Source organism: Ambystoma mexicanum, chromosome 11, assembly GCF_040938575.1.
Source record: "Ambystoma mexicanum isolate Mex_15411 chromosome 11, UKY_AmexF1_1, whole genome shotgun sequence".
In the NCBI taxonomy this organism is placed as follows: Eukaryota; Metazoa; Chordata; class Amphibia; order Caudata; family Ambystomatidae; genus Ambystoma; species Ambystoma mexicanum.
In genome coordinates this window covers 1,109,567,561-1,109,586,703 of record NC_090934.1, presented here as the reverse complement: position 1 = coordinate 1,109,586,703, position 19,143 = coordinate 1,109,567,561, and the positions used below count along the sequence as shown (strand labels likewise).

The window sequence follows — 19,143 nt, the reverse complement described above, 5'->3', positions numbered from 1 at the left end:
AGGAAGAGAGTGGTGAGCCAGTAACAGATCTCAGCAAGTGAAAACAGGGGACAATGACTCAGGACTTTGAGTTCTGCAGAAAGGGTAAGTAATCTCCAAGCTAGGGAAGAGGACAGCGCAGCTTGTAGAAAAATTGAAAGAATTATCAGGAGATTCCTGTGTGATAGAGACAGCGCAGGGTTTCCGTGTAGATTTCTTCCTGGAGCCAGTTCAGATAGCATGGCCAAGGCCTCTCGTTTTCAACAAGGAAGACACAAATGTGTTAGATGAATAGATAGCAGAATTGCTGCGAAAAAAGTCCATTGCGCACACGACAGACACCTCGAGTGGGGTTATAAGCAATATGTTCTTTTTGAAAGGCAGGAGAAAGACCAGACCAGAAATTTGATAGCATTGCTAGTTTGCAGCCACTTTAAGATGTGGAGAATCTTGAGAGACGTGCTGCTGTTAGGGGACTGGTTGGCACAAATAGACCTCAGGGTTGCGTACTTGATGATACCCAGTTTCTGCTATTCTTCTGGTGAGGATCGAGATGGGAGTTTACAAGTCTCCCATTTGGCTGGCATCGGTACCGTGTTGTTTAACCAAGCTGATGAAGCCAGTAATCAGCCACCTGAGGGAACAGGGTATCAGGTTGATAGTTTACCTGGTTAATTTCTGCTTAATGGGTCAGAGCAAGGAATTATTGGAATAACAGGTGAGGATCACAACCGACCTTTTTCAGGACCTGGGGTTTCTGATTAATTAGGAGAAGTCAGGTTTTGTAGTGAACATGAGAGAAGGTACACTCAGTCTACCGATAACGAAGGAGATCAAGACAATGTTAGCAAGATAGGTAATATCATTGCGGGATTTAGCCAGATTAGAAGGATGCCTAGTCGCCTCCATTCAGGTGATTTTTCCTGGGCCTCTCCATTACAGAGCTGTCCAATGCCTCAAGATTCAGCATCTCAGGCAGGGACTTACATATGAAGAGAAAGTACTGATATCTCCAGAACGAGAACAGAGTAGTGGTGATGGTTCCAAAACATGGAGGCCTGGAATGGGAGAGCAATATTTGGCTCCTCCCTGGACCTCATAATACAACAGACACTTTTCTCCAGATATGGGGTCCAGAAAGGTAATATGTATTCGATCCGTTTACCATGAACCTGAGAACTCTAGCGCAGGTGCCGATACAGAAATCAACGCCAGTACTAGTGATGCCAGACTGGAAGAGCCAGGTCTGGTTCCCGGACATTCTGGAAATGTCATGCGACAAGTCGATACTACGCCCATAGTACAAGGCGATATTGTGAGGACCAATGGGGGAGCTTCACTCCTTGGTACAAGAAGGGACCTGAGGCTAATGGCATGCACGGTTTCCAGAGAGTCTGCCATTGGCCAGGACATTTGGGAGAAGCTGAAGGATTCATGGAAGAAGCATGGGCCCCAGGAATTAGAAAGGCATACAAGACAGCTTGGTCAAAGTGACAGAGCTGGTGTATGGGGAGGAACGTGCATCCCACTGTAACAGATGCAATCCACATGGTGAATTTCCTAGCTGCTTTAGCAGCCCAGGGGAAAGCGTAAAGAATGATTAAGACCTGTTATTGGCAATCTCGACAGGTCATACTAGGATGGAAGGTCACCAGGTAGGCTAACATCCATTAGTTTGCAGGCTGGTCAGAGGGGTATGAATGCTACAACCTCCTACGCCCAAGTACACTCATATGTGGGACTTGAACGAGATTCTGAGACTATTTCAGGGTTGGCCAGATAATTCTGATTTAACGATGAAAGTGTAATCGGGCAAACTAACAACAATGTTCTGTCTCATTCGTATCAGACGTAAGAACTTTGGAAGTGAACCAGAAGTCCTTTTCCTCTTCGGGGGTCACATTTTATATCAGTAAGACAACAAAAACAGAAATCAAATTAGTCTTGTATACGTCGCTTTCAGATAAGCCTAAACTGTGCCCAGTGAGATGTCTGGCGGCACACAAAGCAATGACCGACAGGATTATAACAGCAAGGGTATCCCAATTACATATAGCGCTGTGTTACGTTCCGCCCTGCGTCCTGCTACGCGGTGACGCCGGGCGTTCCTAATAAAAGCCCCGCCCCCGCGCTCGGGAGGCAGTTCCGGGGCAGACCATCCACTCGTGTGTGTGTGCTTCCTTGCTGCTCCCGCTGGAGCTGCGCCACAGGCCGTGCGGCCTATTCCAGCTACGCCAGCCCCCGTGCGCGCACGCCGCGGGCTGGAACATAACAATGGCAACGAGGTGGAGCGAATACTAACATGCGTTCAGCGTTTACAGCACATAGATGGCCCGCAGCCATCGCGGCGAAATTTTTGGACACCCGGTGGGGGGGGGTCGCACATGTGACCCCTCCCCACCCGCAAGCCTCATTCGCCCTCTACTCTCCGGCTGGGCATTGTGGAGCCATGTGGCATCTGGCCTCCCACACTAGAGGGCAGCAACACGAACTGGCATCAAAACCACGTGGAAGCACCAGTTCCTGAACTTTCCGTCACAGTGTCTGGAAACCGCAGCACTTCCAGGGAAGGCCCAACTTCATGGCGCTGGTGGTCGTCCGAAGAGCTCACACCAACACCGACCAGGTACACGTCAACATGGCGGCCGGTACGTCCACCCCTGGGCCCACCATGCCGTCCAGAATTGTGGCAAACCTGTCGATGACATCACCACAGCCTCGCACACAAGGAGGTTCATCGACACTGGTCCAGCCTTTTGACCCCTTCACGGACCCATCATCAAGTGGACCCAGATGGCAGCTGTGGATCCAGAAATTCGAGATGGCGATGGAGTGCAAAGATATAACGTCGGCCAGGAAGATGAAGGCGCACCTACTGCTCAGTTTGGGTGACGAGGTACTGAGCATTTTCAACTCCTTGAATGTTGACGATGGCCAAGATGCATACCAAAGCGCAAAAGATGCCCTCACGGCTCATTTTCTCCCTCAACTGAACCCGGACTATGAGACTTTTATCTTCTGCACCACTATAAAGGCAGCGGACGAAACCCTGGATGCCTACCACACTCGGTTGAGAAAATTGGCCATGTCCTGCGAGTTCACAAATGTTGAGAGGGAGATCAGGAGGCAAATTATCAACGGCATACACTCAGAAAAACTAAGACGCCTGATACTCAGCGAGAGAGGTATTCCCTGCAACGGATCCTTGAACTTGGACGACAAAGGGAACTAGCTCACACCAGAGCGGCCAACATGGAGGCCACGCTACACAGATTGCAACCTGCTCTCAACACAGCCATGGTGGCCTAGATCACCAACAAACAATCATCGAGGGATGACCACAGTGGGGGCTATGGCCAGAACAGGTGGAAACCGCGCATTCCTGGGCCCACAGAGTGCGGCTGGTGTGGTGGCCCACGACATGGCCGCCGCAACTGTCCCGCACAAGGCACCACATGTGGCGCCTGCGGCAGGAAGGATCATTATGCAAAGGTATGCAGATCAGCGGGCACCTCCACGCAGCCCCCACAGAACCTTCCGGAGAAGAACGCGACCAAGAAAAAGAAGCAAGCCAGTGCAAGGAGGGTCGCAGTGGCCAACTCTTCCACGGAGGAAGAAGGGGATGATGTCTCGGCAGGGCAGCAGGATCCCGGTAAGGATAACGATAGGAAAGGGAGGAAGGTATACCTGGTGTCTGCATTAAGCCAAGGTCAAGAACCACAAAGAAAATCTGTCCGAAGGCGCAAGTGCATGGTCACCGTCCAAAACCAGCGCATTCTCATGACCATTGACACAGGCGCCTCGGTGAATGTTATGCCCACAAGCATATTCCAGACTCTAAACCCTCAACCAGACCTGAAAAGCACAGACACGCTGTTGTATGCATACGGCAGCCGGAAGCCCCTACCAGTTATTGGCAGGTTCCGCACTACGCTGGAACACGGCGAAAACAGACTATGGTCAAAAGTCTATGTCGTGAAGGCAGGAATTGAAAGCCTCCAGAGTGGGGACGCAGCAGAAGATCTGGGAGTGGTCAAATTCATCTGCCATGTCGATGAAGCCGAGGAGGTGGAGAAAATGTTGAGTCAATACCCCAAGTTGCAAGATGGAATAGGCTGCTTGAAGGGCAAAACCATCAGACTGCACATTGATGAAACAGTACAGCCGAAAGCCGTAAGGAATCGGAGGACACCATTCCACATGAGAGAACAAGTGAAGCAGGAACTCAAGGCACTGGAAGAAGCTGGCGTCATAGAGGAGGTCACAGGGCCCACACCATGGGTCTCTCCAATGGTTGTAACGCGAAAGCCTAAACAGCCCGGAAAAGTCCGGATTTGTATAGACATGCGTCTCCCTAACACTGCCATCAAAAGAGAACGCCACATCACACCAACGATCGATGAAATCGTGGCGGACCTCACAGGGTCTTGTGTATTCTCAAAAGTTGATTTGAAGGCGGGGTATCACCAACTCAAACTCCACAGAGACTCTCGCTACATCACAACATTCTCGACGCATTTGGGGTTGAGGAAATACAAACGCCTGAGTTTCGGGATATCGTCCGCTGGTGAGGTATTCCAGCAAACCATCCAAGAGGTCATCAGGGGCATCCCTGGTGTCCTCAACGTTAGCAACGACATTCTGATTCACGCCCCCGACAAGAAAGAGCATATCAAGAGGCTTCAAACCCTACTGGGCAGACTACAAGAAGCTGGGCTTACCATACACAGGGAGAAGTGTGAGTTCCTCAGATCGGAAATCACTTTCTTTGGTTACAAGTTCGGCAGCACGGGCATTTCCCCTGATCCCCAGACGGTCGCAGACATTCATGCTGCAAGCCCACCGATGATCCCCACAGAGGTACGCAGCTTCCTAGGCATGGCTACATACTGCGGGAGGTTTATCCGAAACCTGGCCACCCTATCTGAGCCATTACGGGAACTGACGAAAGCCACCCTCAAGTGGGACTGGGGGCAGAAATGCCAGGACTAGTTCGAAAGCATCAAGGAATCCCTGTCCGTCGACACCAAAATGGCGTATTACAATACCGAGCTGCCCACAGAACTGTTCGTGGATGCAAGCCCCGTTGGGCTCGGAGCCATCCTAATGCAGGTGACGAAGGAAGGGGAGAAAAGGCTGATAGCCTACGCCTCGAGAGCCCTCACGGAAACCGAACAGAGGTACTCCCACATTGAGAAGGAGGCCATCGCCGTGCTGTGGGGTGCAGGCACTTTCATCTCTACTTATATGGGCGGCGGTTCACCACAATCACTGACCACAAACCCTTACTACCCATTTTTATGGGAACGTCGTCACACCCTCCAGCACGAATCACCAAATGGCTACTACATCTTCAGCAATACGACTTTGATCTCATCTACCAACTAGGCAGTGGAAACCCCGCGGATTTTCTCTCGAGGCATCCGCGAGCGGCAACCCAACAAGAAATCCAAGTGGCCGAAGAGACTGAGGAACATATATGCCAAGTGGTACGCGCAATGAGACCAAAGGCTGTGAGCATCGAGGACATCGAGTCAGAAACTCACAAGGATCCTTGTTGCAACTTAGTGAAAGATGCCATTATCTCAGGGGACTGGAAGACCTTCATGAGACACACACACAACAGAACAGCGGAAGCGAAAGGGTTTCTGTCCGGCATGTTCACCGTCCGGCAAGATTTGTCGATCACAGAAGGCGGATTGATACTAAGAGGAAACCGTATCGTAATCCCTCTCAGAATACAAGACAGAATAGTGGCCCTAGCGCATGAAGGACACCAAGGACTGGCAAGGACAAAAGCCTGCATAAGGCACAGTGTATGGTTTCCCCAGATCGAGGAACGGGTCGAGACACTCATTAGCACGTGCCTATCCTGTCAGATAACAGGGGCCCCGCCTGAACCGGAACCAATTCTATCGGCAGAACGCGGCCGCTCTCGGTGGGAGGCCATCAGCATTGACTTCTATAAGCTACGAGAAGGCCTCCACCTTTTGGTGGCCGTTGATGACCACTCCCGATATCTGGAAGTTGAAATAGTCGAATCCACAGCAGCGGAAGTGGTCATTCCGGCCATAGAGAAAATGTTTGCAACTCACGGACTACCTACCTCCATCAAAAGTGACAATGGGCCACCGTTTACAGGGGAGGAATTCAAAAACTATCTGCAGGACCTCAATATAAAGTATCATCACATCATGCCGAGATGGCCCCAGGCCAACAGGGATGCAGAACGGTTCATGAGAACCATTAACAAGGTGCTAAGGGTATCCAAGGCGAACGCCAGCCCATGGAAGGTTGACCTCTACCGTTTCCTCCAGAACTATCGGGTTACCCCCCACAGCACAACCGGCATACCGCCGGCGGACCTCATGTTTGGCACCGTCATCAGATCCTCGATTCCGCACCATCCAAGTAGGACCCCGGACGAGGTCAACGAAGGACGCACGGAAATGAGGAGAAGGAGTGCCAACGCCCACATGAGTGGCAAGAGGAGAGCAAGGCCGTCCAATCATCAAGTGGGGGACCAAGTCGTCATGCTAGGCAACCCCACCAAGTCAAAACTTGGCACCAGATACGAGGAACTGCCATGGACCGTCAGTGACCGGCACGGAACCATGGTGACTGTGACACGAGGACGCCGTCAAGTGACGACGAATTCGTCGTGGTTCAAGGCGGTGCCTCGCAACCTGTGGACTGACAGTGAGTGCCACCGGGAAGACGAGGACGCTCAGCCCAGCGAAGAAGAGCCTGGGTCCATCCCAGAGGAGACAGGAGCGATGGATGGAACTTGGGAACCGCTGGATGCACCCGGCCTCGAGGACCCGAACAGCGAAGGTGAGCCAGATCATGAGCCGGGGGGGGGTGTAGGCCCCGAGAAGGGCGATATGGTCTGAGATCTGCCACGAGACCGCCAGCCAAGTTAAATGACTATGTGTGGTAGTTTGATGCACCCGGACCACGAACATTAATGGCAGGGTAGTTATTGGTTAAAGACGTGAACAGATGTTGAACTTCCAGTTGATGTCAGTTATTGTTATGTTTGTTTGTTTTATAATAAAGGAGGTATGTTACGTTCCGCCCTGCGTCCCGCTACGCGGTGACGCATGGCGTTCCTAATAAAAGCCCCGCCCCCGCGCTCGGGAGGCAGTTCCGGGGCAGACCATCCACGCGCGTGTGTGTGCATCCTTGCAGCTCCCGCTGGATCTGCGCCACAGGCCGTGCGGCCTATTCCAGCTACGCCAACCCCCACGCGCGCACACCGCGGGCTGGAACATAACACGCTGCAGAAACCTTTTGCAGTGGTAGCATCAGCAACCCTAGCCAGGTGGGTAAGATGGCGCATGGAACAGGCAGGCATTGATAGCGGAGCATATGGTGCTCATTCTGTCGTGGGTGCGATGGAGTCAAAAGCATACTGTGTAGGAGCCCGACTGGAGGATATTCTAAAAGCAGCAGATTGGTCAAAGAAGTCGACTTTTAAATTGTTTATTTTTTGACCAATAAGCCAAGTATCATTATTGGTAGTGAGTAAGCTTTAAAAAAGCACAATCCGAGCCTCGAGTCTTTACATAGAATACAGATTTTCCATATTAATGTTATAGAAAGTCAAGATTCTATGAAAGACATGGAGGCGTAGGATTCCTTACAGCTCTAATTTCCGCATTTTCATAGAAATTCCAAATGAGGTGTCTCCTCAGCATTTCTTGTGGTTATGTGGAGTTATCAGAAGGACAGACTTGCTTTACAAACCTCTGTAAAAGAATACAATCTCGCTAGATTCACATTCAATTAAAAAAAAACAGAGCAATTCTTCCTTTAATAAATGCGTTAAAGTAAACTAATAAATGGGGCGAGGATGATGGGTGCGCTTAGTGTGAATGAACGAGCAACGGAGGAAAACACGTACAATGTCACCTAGCGCCAGCGGTTGCAAGTTGCTTCTTTCTTAGAAACGCAGGGGACGAGGCATGATTTGGTCTGCGCCATGCTCTCATCTCATTGGTTGGAACTCGCAGCTAACAGAAAATTTGCATGTAAAAAAGCCAGAGGCTCATTGAAATTCATCACACGCTGAAATGGAGAAAACGGAAAAAAAAGAAAACCATTTAACTACAAAGAGTCAAGAAATGTCAAATTATTGATGGGAGGGTTCTTGAAAACAATACCTCTTGACCGCTGCCCTCGTTTCCCTTCCATTGAAACAACCGCCTACTGTTAGCTTCTCGGTCGGCTGAATAGCTTATGTGGGATAAGCCCACATAGTTCCCCAGCTCGCTTCTGAGCAGCTTTTTCTGGGGTTCAGCCTGACTTTCCCAGCAGAGCACGTCAAGGAGGACGTGGTGTCCAGCTCGCACGGGAAGCCGAGCGATCAAGACAGGTGAGCGTATTTTCAAATGCGTCACATCTTTTCAGACTGAACCGAAAATATTAGCATCTACTGCATGTCTAGAATCCAGCTTGTCACGTGCTCATAAATCAACGCCATGAAGAAGATGTTTAACTCCACGCTGCCACGTCTGACACGGAACCGTCCCCGATTTTCCCCTCATGGTTTCCAAAGTTCAAGTGCATGCACGTGACATTTCACCGTGGCTGAAATTGTGAGAAGACTTTTCCTATACATTGATGACCTGCGTGAGCGTGTTTTAAATGTACAGGCATATTTTGCAGTTTGATTTTATGTAAAGATTTTCCTGTAATTTGAAATGAACACACGTGGAGTCTATTAAAGGATTTTAGCATCTCTATTAGTAATAGATTTCATGCGTTCACAATAAGTTAGATTTTAGATTACAAGAGCAAAGAGAACAACGATTGTAAAGAAGTTATGAAGTGTGTGCGAGCCAGAAGCAACTGCCTTTTGATTTTATGCGCTCTTTATTTAAATGCAAATTACATTCGCGTTTGTAATAATTTCAGTAAGAGCTGTTGCTAACAAGGTAAAGCCCAGAGCTGTGTGAATTTGTAAAATTAAAGTGCATGTCAGTATTCGTGACCAGATAGTAAGGGTGCATTGTGTTGCACGGTTCAGGGTGAAAAATATCAGTTTCTCTCTACTGAAGTGCAGCTCAGTAGTGAAAACAGGTATTGTTGAACAATTATTATTTATTCTGTTCTCCTTTGCTCCTCCCTTTTCCACTTCTCCCCCCCTTCCTTGAAGTTTTCCCCCTCCCCCGCCCTCTCCCATGCACTGCGCGTTCTCAATGTCACTGGGCCTAGTAAGAACGTTGTTTTGTTCTCCCTTGTTCCCCTCCCTTGCCTTGTCGCGCTCTGAACCACTTGTATTTGAGCAATAGAAATAAAATATCAATTCAATTCAATGCTTGATTTCATACCCTAAGGCAGTCAAGACCACGGAATGAACTCTAATTCATGATGGTCCCATGTCCCGCCTAGCCTGCTAGCAAGGGATACCTCGCATTTGTCGCGTTTAAAGTATAGCGTTTGGGCCTACATCTATACTGTTTAACTGTATGTTCATGGACTGGTACTATTTGAAGGCATCTGTACAGGCAAGACGCCTGAGGCGTCTAGAGCAATTTTACTGAGTGTCAGCTTTTAATAATGTAGGCATGATTACTTCCAAATTGAAGGAGGGAGCAAGATGCATGAGGCGAGATATTGAAACTTCTGCTGGGAAACCGGCTTCAGTGAACTACTATTCGAAATATGAGCAACGGAAGTGCATATTATAGGGCGGCTGTAGATAAGGTGAAAGTGAAACCTAGTATCCACAGGAAAAGAGAAGATTCTATGGTTATTAACTTTTGAGCTGTAGGACGGATCAGCACAGCATTTGAAAGCACGGCCCGCCAGGACTGGAAAGTTTCATGCACATCCGTGTTACGATTGGTATTGATAAAGGGTCGAAAAGTGTGTTGTTATATATATTTATATTGTTTAAAATTAAACTCCCTTGACACAAGCAACCTGGGTGGTGCTGGACAGTACCCCCTTGCCCTGCTCATCCTTCCTCTCCCTGCCTCCCTCAGCTCTTAGGACCTGTGTAGTTTCCTATGCGGGTGCTAAGGGTGTTCAGTAACTAAACAAAAGAAATTGTGATCTTAGCTTTGCGCAGTGGCAGTATCGTAGCTCATGAGGTTTAACCGAGGCGCTATTATTGCTTAAAAAAATAATTGTGATCTTGTGTTGTGAAACTGTGCCATGCCATACTATGTCATTGTCATCAACAGAGGAAATGGATTTCAATAACCAGACTGTGGCGCTCAGGTGTGCTGTAAGGCAAGTGTGTCTTTCATAAATTAAACATCCATAAAAAAAATATCTTGTGGTGTGGCGCTGTGCCGTGCCATGCAAAAAAGGACCTTGGAGCCAGCGGTGTGGGCTGCACTCCCAGTCGCCCAAAATGGCTTTCTTAACTTCAATACAGTTCAATAATGCTTCATCGAGTTAAGTATTTTCACTCAAGGTGGGTCATTTATTCTTAATATATTTATATATTTGACCTTACCAGGCCCTGATGAAAGTCCGAAATGCATTGGCCAAAGGGAATGCATCTGCTGACCAAATTTAAATATATAAATATATGAAGAATAAATTACCCACCTTGAGTGAAAATACTTAACTCGATGAAGAATTATTGAATTGTATTGAAGTTAAGAAAGCCATTTTTGGCGAATGGGAGTGCAACCCACACCGCTGGATCATAGCTAAGGTCCTTTTTTGTATTTATCCAAGTGCCCTTGAATGGAGGCACTTTTACACTGGGTTGGCACCCCACGCAGAGACATAAGCTTGACCTAATAATTAACATATTTGTTTTTTGAAAATAGTGCAGTGCACATTCACCCTCATTGCTGTGCCGTGCCATACCTTCCAAAGTTTGTTTCTCATTTGATCATGTCACACTCATCAACAGAGAACATGGATTTCAGGAACTAGGGTGTGACGTCGAGGTGGGCCATAAGATAAGTGTGTTTTTATAAAATTAAACGCCCTTAGTACCTGGATGGTAGTAAGGATGTTTAATGAAAACAAAAAAATGACACAGATGTTAATGGTGGTATAATCCACGGTGGCAGGCCGTGACTGCTGGTAACGGTACCGCTGCCTGCGTTCTTTCATTTGGGCCTTTAACTCTTGGTCATCGGATGGGTCCTGGTAGGGCCAGCCCGTTGCTGTGGTGCTTAATGTGAAAGCCACATACCCCCAGTTTAGATGTTTAAAAAAACTTTTTGAGTGGTTTTAATAAGAACTGTTGAGGGGTTTAATAGTGGTTGGGAGGTGGATGTAGGAAAGTTAGGTGGAAACGTTGACACTTTTTTTGGTACAAGTATTATTTTTTTTGTTTTTTATAATTAAGAGTCAGGTAAAAACAAACCTGAAAAAGAGAGTAAAAAACTCTCCAAAAACAAACATTCTTTTGCTCATGCTCCACGCAGACATCTTCAATTGCCTCAAAAGCTGTTGCATTCAGTGCTATTGGCATATAGTGTGTCCTGCAGGTTAAAATGCCATCTACTGGAGACCTGCGTTGTCGTGGATGGTCCAACGCTGGGGCGGCAGAGGTGACACTCCCGTCATTGATACCAGATGAAGTCAATGGGAGAGGAGCAGAGGATGACACAGCTGATGATGATGGTCCTGCTTCTTCTGTGCCATGTGGCATTGCAGGACTGGTGGTTGTTTGCAGGGCATTATAACCAATTGCCTGTTGCCAGAACCTGCTGCTGAAACATTCACCCACTTGCCAACAAAGATAACGTATTAGGTAGTTCACGAATGCTGTGGTGCCAAGGCTTTGTGGAGGAACCATGGAGAATCCTCTCCTTCGAACCTCGCACAAAATGTGCACTGTCCCTTCTCGACGTCTGACATGGGTGTCTTTAGGCAACTTGAAGTACCGCCAGCACAGGGAAGGTGTGAAGCTTCAGCGGAGGTACATCTTGGGTGGAGCTGGCTGCTCTACCAACTCAACGTCTTACAGGTCTTCAGGGACTGTGACGAGGTGTATCTCTTCATTGCTGGAGGGTGCCTCTGGATGTTGTGTTATCAAAAAGAAAAATCCAAAGGGAAAAAACAAAAATTTAAAGAAAAAGGATATACAAATCCTTAAAAAGGGAATACCAAAACGAATATAAAACAGACAGACAGAAAACAAGGTACAACAAAGGGAAAACACAACAGGAAAAGGTTTGGAATGGCCTGGTCTCACAAGATAAACGATTGCAGGTACTTGAGCAGATGCTAATCCCTAGTTATCTGATAGTTTTGGTCAGGCACTTATGTTCTGATAACTATGCATCTGTAAAAGGAGGACAAGGGACGTGTCTTACGTCATCATTTGGTATCAGGGTTGGTGTAAGAGAAGGGTGCGTATTGGCCCAATACTTTTTTCATTGTATATCATTTGTTTCATATATACTATCATGTGGCTAGATGCAGACACACCGAGTGTGGGAGGTCGAAAGATAGCAATCCTCCTTTTAGCCGATGGCGCAATCTTGATCTAAAAAAACACTGAAGGGATTACAAAAGTTAATTACAATCTTTTCTAATGCTGCTAAGGATTGAGGCTTGAAATTAAATACTAACACACTAAAACAATTATATGCTACCCGCAGAGGGTGAAGAGACCCTCACAGCCTGTATTCAAAGTAGACGGAGAAACAATTGAAGTTCTACACCGGTTTGATTATGTGAGCATTAGCATAAACAGCTTATATTAAGCTGGAACTCGCAACTGGATAAGAGCATTAATACCTTAGCATGTAGAGGAGTAGCGGTTTTAGGGTTCTCAAAATAACAGGGAGAGGATTATTTCTGGTGCTATGGAGGTCTATAGGGCCCAGCAGTGTCCGCCTCAGTTTATGGTGCAGAATCATAGGGATACAGTAAATTAATCGCATTGGAAGTTACAGAAAACAGGATTTTAAAGAGGCTGATGGGTCTCCCTTATTGTACTCCCTCAATATCGACAAGGGTAGAATTGGGCTTCATGGGTATTAACAACATTAATAAACTTAAATCTCTTGTCTATTGGATTAGAATCTGGAACAGGGAGAACCTCTCATCATATTGTCTAATCCTTAAGGATGTTTTAGAAATTCCCAGTGCTATACAGTTACCATGGGTAAGATACCTTAAAACCATGCTAACTACAATTTGTCTTACGAAATTGTGGGAAAATCCATCCTGTTATGATCTATGTGCCAATTATAAGGAATGGTATGGTAATGTTTATTTGTAAAGCGCATATACACAAGCCAAATGTTTCAAAGCGCTCAAGGAGGGAGGGAACAAGGGGAAAAAACAACTCATTCAGAGCCCTTGAATTTCTGAACGATACAAGTCTGCACAGAGTAAGTGCATATGATACAATTAACAGTGTAGATAACAGCAAATAGGTCTGACAACGGTGCTGCAGTTTTTCCAAGTGCATTGAGGTGCCACCATGGAAGGAGAGGAGACGGGGGGGGGGGTAGATAGACAATCTTCAAGGCATGGTACGTTCAGATTGTGCAAGTGCACAGACAATACAGGAGAGGGGAGGGGGGGTAGAACACAAGTACAGGGGGGGGGGGAAATCCAAGTGCATCCTGTCAGTCAGAAACTGGGGTAAGTGCTGAGAGATGCCACTCTCATGGGTCATTGGATAAGTGCAGTAGTGATGAGGCAAGTGCCGGTACGGAGGCAAGTGTGAAGGACTGGCGAGGGTGCCAGGGACCTGTGAGATTCTGAGGTACACCTACCGGCCAGTCAGCAAGCTGTGTGGAAAAGGAGGGAGAGAGGGATAGAGCTGAGAGAGAGGTTAGCATGGTAGAGGGAGAGAGTAGGAAGAGGAGAAGAGGAATGTCTTAAGGAGATTCCGGAACTTAGAGAGATCAGGCTCAAGACAGAGAGCTGCAGGGAGGCTATTCCAGAGGGAGGCCCCTGCTGTAAAAGAGGCATTTAAAGAATGGGCATGGCACATGGTACTAGCACATGGTTTGGGCACTCACATCATAGGTGGTGATCTAGAACTTAAAAATAATCCAGGATTTGAAAATTACCTTGATCTGTTGGAGGTCAATGCAAGGAATCTTGTCTTGAGATAAAGACTTGGAACATTGCCTCTTCAAGCCTATATCTCAAATGTGGGTCTAGAGGACATCCTGTGAAATGCCATTTGTGCACTGAGGAAGATGAGACTGTGGTTAATTTTTTGTTATTACGCCCATTGTACAGAATTGCAACAGCAAGATTACGGAAACCAATTTTCAAAGGATAAGGTATACGGTCTGTTAAAGATAGAGTGCACCTTTGTAAAGTGACAGACAAGCATTCCCACACAAAAATAATGGACTCTTATTTACTATCAGCATGAGGAAAAAGAAACAGATTCCTTTAGGGAACTGAATTTGTGTAACTTGTAATTTATTTACCTTCACAAGTGTATTTCATATGTATAAATTCTGAGGGCAGTCATGTATTTTTTTGATTGCTAGCAAAAATACCTGATCTCTGAACTGGTTCTCTGGACAGACATGACAACACTCTCATGAATTGTTGAAAATCAATGATCATGTAGGTCACTGTTCCGATTCACTTATTGCTTGATATGCTTTGCACTCTGAAGTAAACTGCACTCAGAATGGGCATGTTATGGCTGGCTGACATACCCTGGAGCAAACATTGGGGGAGGCGAGAGTTGGTGTGCTGCTACATACTGGAACCTACTGTGCTCCCTCCCCACCTGTTGCCTCACCCTGGCGTGGTGCAGTTCACAGCAGTGCTTTGCGGTGCAAATGTCCCAGAAACCGTGTATTCTAGGATTGAGGACCGGTCCTTCTACGACCACATTGATGCTTCACCGATGTCAGGCAACCGTCTCATGTGTGAAGGTTAAATCCAGGCAAAGGGGTGGGGTGTGCAAGTGTTATGTAGCCATTAATGTCCGGAGGGTCCTAACAGGTGACTTTCCTTAATTTGGTGCAGATTGATGCACCAGTGTGGAATTGTATAACAAACAATGCCCCACCAAGCCACAAACCCACAAATACATTTTGACTTTTGCTGAAATTCGGGGAACAGGGTCGTGTGTCCAAATGTTTTGTAGACAGTTTTGTCCGTAGAGTCCTAACAGTTAACTATGCAAAAAATGGTGCAGATTGATGAAAGGGTTTGGAATTGTGTACAGAACAATGCTTCGCCAAGCCATAAACCCACAAACAAATGTAGATTTTTGCTGAAATCCAGGCAAGGGGTAGGGTGTCCAAATGTCATGTAGGTAGTAATGTTCAGAGGGTCCTGATATATAACTATGTAAACTGTGGTGCAGATTGGTGAAACGGTGTGGAATTGTATAAGGAAAATCGATTTGTGTTTGTTTGTTTATTATTTATATTTATATTATTTATACTATAGTTTTAACTTTGTTTTGGTTTTGGTGGATTATTTTATTGCATACTGCATCCCACAATTAATTTTGTAACCAAGAGTGTTCTTTTTAGCATTAATTGCGGTCAATTTTTTTTATTTTTATGTATGACTTATAGCACCACTGATTAACACCAATCCTTATAGTACTTACTGGGGTAAAGGAAACTTCACTAGCAAGCAGCTTTCCTCCTTTGTAGCACGCTGCACTTAATACAAGGTCTTTCATCAATATTCCCTGAAGAAAGCGTTAACGTCCTCGCAATTGTCTTACCACGGCATCTGATTCTTGCTTTGTACTATGCACTTTATTCCAAAACTTTGATGAATTGTAATGTGCTATGAGTCAAAGGCTTAAGCCTTTCTTCTGTGTATGGTATTTTATTTGAAACTTTTATATTAATTTCTATGCATTTTCTATTATGAATTGTAATTTCTCTCCTCTGTTGTCTATGTGACATTTGCTGTATTGCTAGGGAGTTGTTTTTATTTAATTCATTATGTATTAATTAAATAATATGCTATGGCTTTGAGGCAAAAATTCCAGATAAAGCAATGTTGAATTGAATATTGTGTAGGCAAATATTTTGGAATGCATATTTGGTTTTGATATAATATATTTTCTAATTAATTGATCAACCTTATTTTATTGTTACCTTAAGGTTAATATTTCCAATGTTGATAGACTTTAAGTTTTAGTTGGTTTTACCTTAACTCTTTGTAAAATTGTTTTTTTCAAATATTTTTTACTTGTTTTTTTATGGTTCTGTAATTGTTTTTTATTTGTAATATACATACTCCCCAAGTTTGTATACATTTTTCATAAACACTGTATATTCATTGTGAGTCTGTGTAATGTACATCCTCTACATGGAAGTGTACATTTTGTACAGACCTTTAACTATTATTCTGAGTGTGTGTGATAGCCATACTCTAAATGTTCATATATATAGTTTATCGAAACTGTACTTTTATTTTGAGCATGTGTACTGTACACACTTTACATGTATGTGTACATTTTGTATAGAGGCTGTACATTGATTTATTTATTTATATTTTTAAAGCTCTTTATTGTTTTTTACAACACATAACAACCCACAACCTCAACAAACAATTTAGTGCACATAATATGTATACTTTTTAAAATTGTTTTTGGTTAATATAAAAATGTTCACTTTTACAATTTTACACACAATAAACAAATTACCAAACACATGGTACAAAAAGTAAAAAATCCATCAGGTTTTCAATGGAGAGATTTCTCTTAAAACAAAGCAGACTTAACATTCTTTACAATAATGGTACTTAATTATTTTATAAAAGTTATAATTGATCAAGAAATCCTAAAACTGCCAATGCCACTGACGCTGGATTCCCCCCTAACAAACCTTTCAACAAATTGTCTATATTATTGAGTTTGAGGCTATATGTCTGTTTTTTAAAATATAAAGCGTGGACCAAGTTCAGTGCCGGGCATCTTGCTATCAAATATTTCAGACTTCCTATTGCATTTTCATTACCACAAAACCAACAGTACGATAGTTCCTTTGGCAACAGCTTTCATATAGTTAAGGCATGAAGATTAGACCTAAATCTTATTAACTCACAACGCAAATAATTATAAGGGAATAACCTGAGGTAAGGTGCCAGAGCTTCTAGGTTCTTATGCCCCCACTTTAGCTGTGCATAGATTCCATGTGTATGGACAATATCCATGGTGTTAGACCAATCTTTTCGATATAATGCCAATTTAACGCTCCATGTATTAAGTAATAACATTTTAATATTTGATTCAGCAACATTAAGCATATTAGGGCACATCTCTGAAAATGGATTAATCATTTTCTCTCTGCTAACTCTTAGTAAGAACTCTAAATCACAAAATATCGAATTAGGTGGATCAAGCAATTTGAGATATAACACTAAATATTTCCATTTGGCCCATGCTTTCATGGATTTAAGACCCAATTAAAAGCGGATAACTGCAGCGGAACATAGTTGGGGAGTCTTAGGACCATATGCCAGATCATTGCCTCATACTAAGCCAATTTATCCAGAACTAAGGGTTGCATTATCTCAAACCCAAACATTTATTTTGGAATGACCTTTCCTTCATAGAATTTAAGTAACAATATACCTGAGAATTTCCCATATTTGGCATTAATTTTGCACATCTAACCTGCTAAACCGACAGCCTTATGTCTAAAAAATTCCCATATATGGATGTTACCAGGTTTAGCGATAATGGGAAACCCTAAGTACATTAATGTATTAATCTTGTTAAGTTTGTTGTTATTTAAAAACCAGCTAAAACGTGTTACCCTCTTCAAGGAGGTCAAATGCAAGTTTTGTATTTTCGATGGGTTAATCTTTAAGTTGTTTTCATTTGAAAAGGATTCTAAAGCATAACTCAATCTCTGGAGTCCCATCTGTGTACAGTTGAAAAGTAAAAACACATCAGCGTAAGCATGCCATCTTTATTTAAAATCCACCAATTTGGGAGAGACACAAACCACCTTATACAAATGTTAATTTGTGTCAGAGATCAAGAGATTGAACAAACATGGTGTCTATATGCAACCCTGCCTCAACCCAGACCTAGTACGGGTTTTCCTCAAAAGGTTTCCCTGATAGTCCAGTCTTACATGAATGTTCAATTCTCTATGTAGGTCTATCATAGGTTTCAGGAAAACCTCTGGTATTCCCCATCGAAAGCCCCTCTGTGTATACTGTATTATTTATAATTCCAATAACGGCACCCAATATTTTGGCAGTAATTAGTCCACCCAAAGGGCGACCCCCTTTTGCCTTGCTTTGGGGCTTGAAAGGCAACGACATAACCATCCAATGAGGGGCATTTTGTTCACCACATTTCCTACAGTAAAATAAGCCCATGTTTTGTTAATGCAGTACCTAAATGGGAGTTTATAAATAAGTGCTTGTGACGACAAGTATTCCATGAGACAATATTTAGACATTCAACTGAGGTAAAGACTTTTCTGCACTCTTTTTCTTGTAAAGCAATCCAAATTTAAGATGCCTGGTAGCCAAGACCAGACCTCACCTACTTCAGAAGTATTGTTCTCTTGTTGTGCAAAACAGACCTCTCTGTCTCTTTTACCTCCTTCTCTTATTGATATCAGAATATTCTTTGGATTATTACTACTCTGTTTCACGCATGTCGCTTTCTCATAGCATGCCTTGAATGGCATGATGCCGTAGCCCAATTGTCTTCCTCTAGTGTGTAAATTCTTTAAGCATTACAACAGACAATTTTTGACAAACGGTCTAGGGTAACCCTATCAGCTATCTTGGCATTGATGAACTCCACCAGGTCAATATCACATGAAGATATTGCTCTTAAATTTAGCGCTTCCTAAAATAGAGCTATTATGTTCGATCTCTTCTGAACAAGAGAAACTTTATCTCTGAATATACATTCCAATAGCAGCCTTGGCAGCCTTTTTATTCCAATAACGATGGGGCTTTTGGGTGTAAACTACCACATGAGCATTCAAATGGCATTGCATTATAGCATTCGTAGTTGTAGACACCTGGGTTGACCCCGTTCCTTTCAAGATACTGAATACAGTGCATTGTGTAGCATGATTATCTGTAGAACCTTTATCCAAAGTCTGGGGACTATATTTCTCCCTAATTAAATGAGGGTTGGATGTCTCTGAAGCATGATCCAATGGTTTTGTGGTGTTAATGTGTCTACCATTAATGTTTTGAGGTTAAGAGGTAGTGGCCATCTGGGCATCACTTCCATGGACTTCCTTTAAC

The 19,143-nt window shown here is 44.5% G+C and overlaps 1 protein-coding gene and 1 non-coding gene across 3 annotated transcripts in view; both read left to right on the top strand.

Moving 5' to 3' along the window:
- The first annotated feature begins 8,237 nt into the window (after positions 1 to 8,237).
- Positions 8,238 to 19,143, top strand: part of ACSBG1 (acyl-CoA synthetase bubblegum family member 1) — a 1,203,629-nt gene continuing 1,192,723 nt past the window's right edge. Inside the window, exon 1 of one of the 2 annotated variants that reach the window (XM_069624414.1) lies at positions 8,238 to 8,356. The gene's annotated coding sequence lies outside the window, so the exon portion shown is untranslated. The remainder of the gene's footprint in view (positions 8,357 to 19,143) is intronic. The other variant, XM_069624415.1, reaches the window with a different exon arrangement.
- On the top strand, positions 10,046 to 10,186 carry LOC138505337 (U4 spliceosomal RNA). The gene has a single exon (XR_011280138.1). It is a non-coding gene; the product is annotated as a U4 spliceosomal RNA (small nuclear RNA).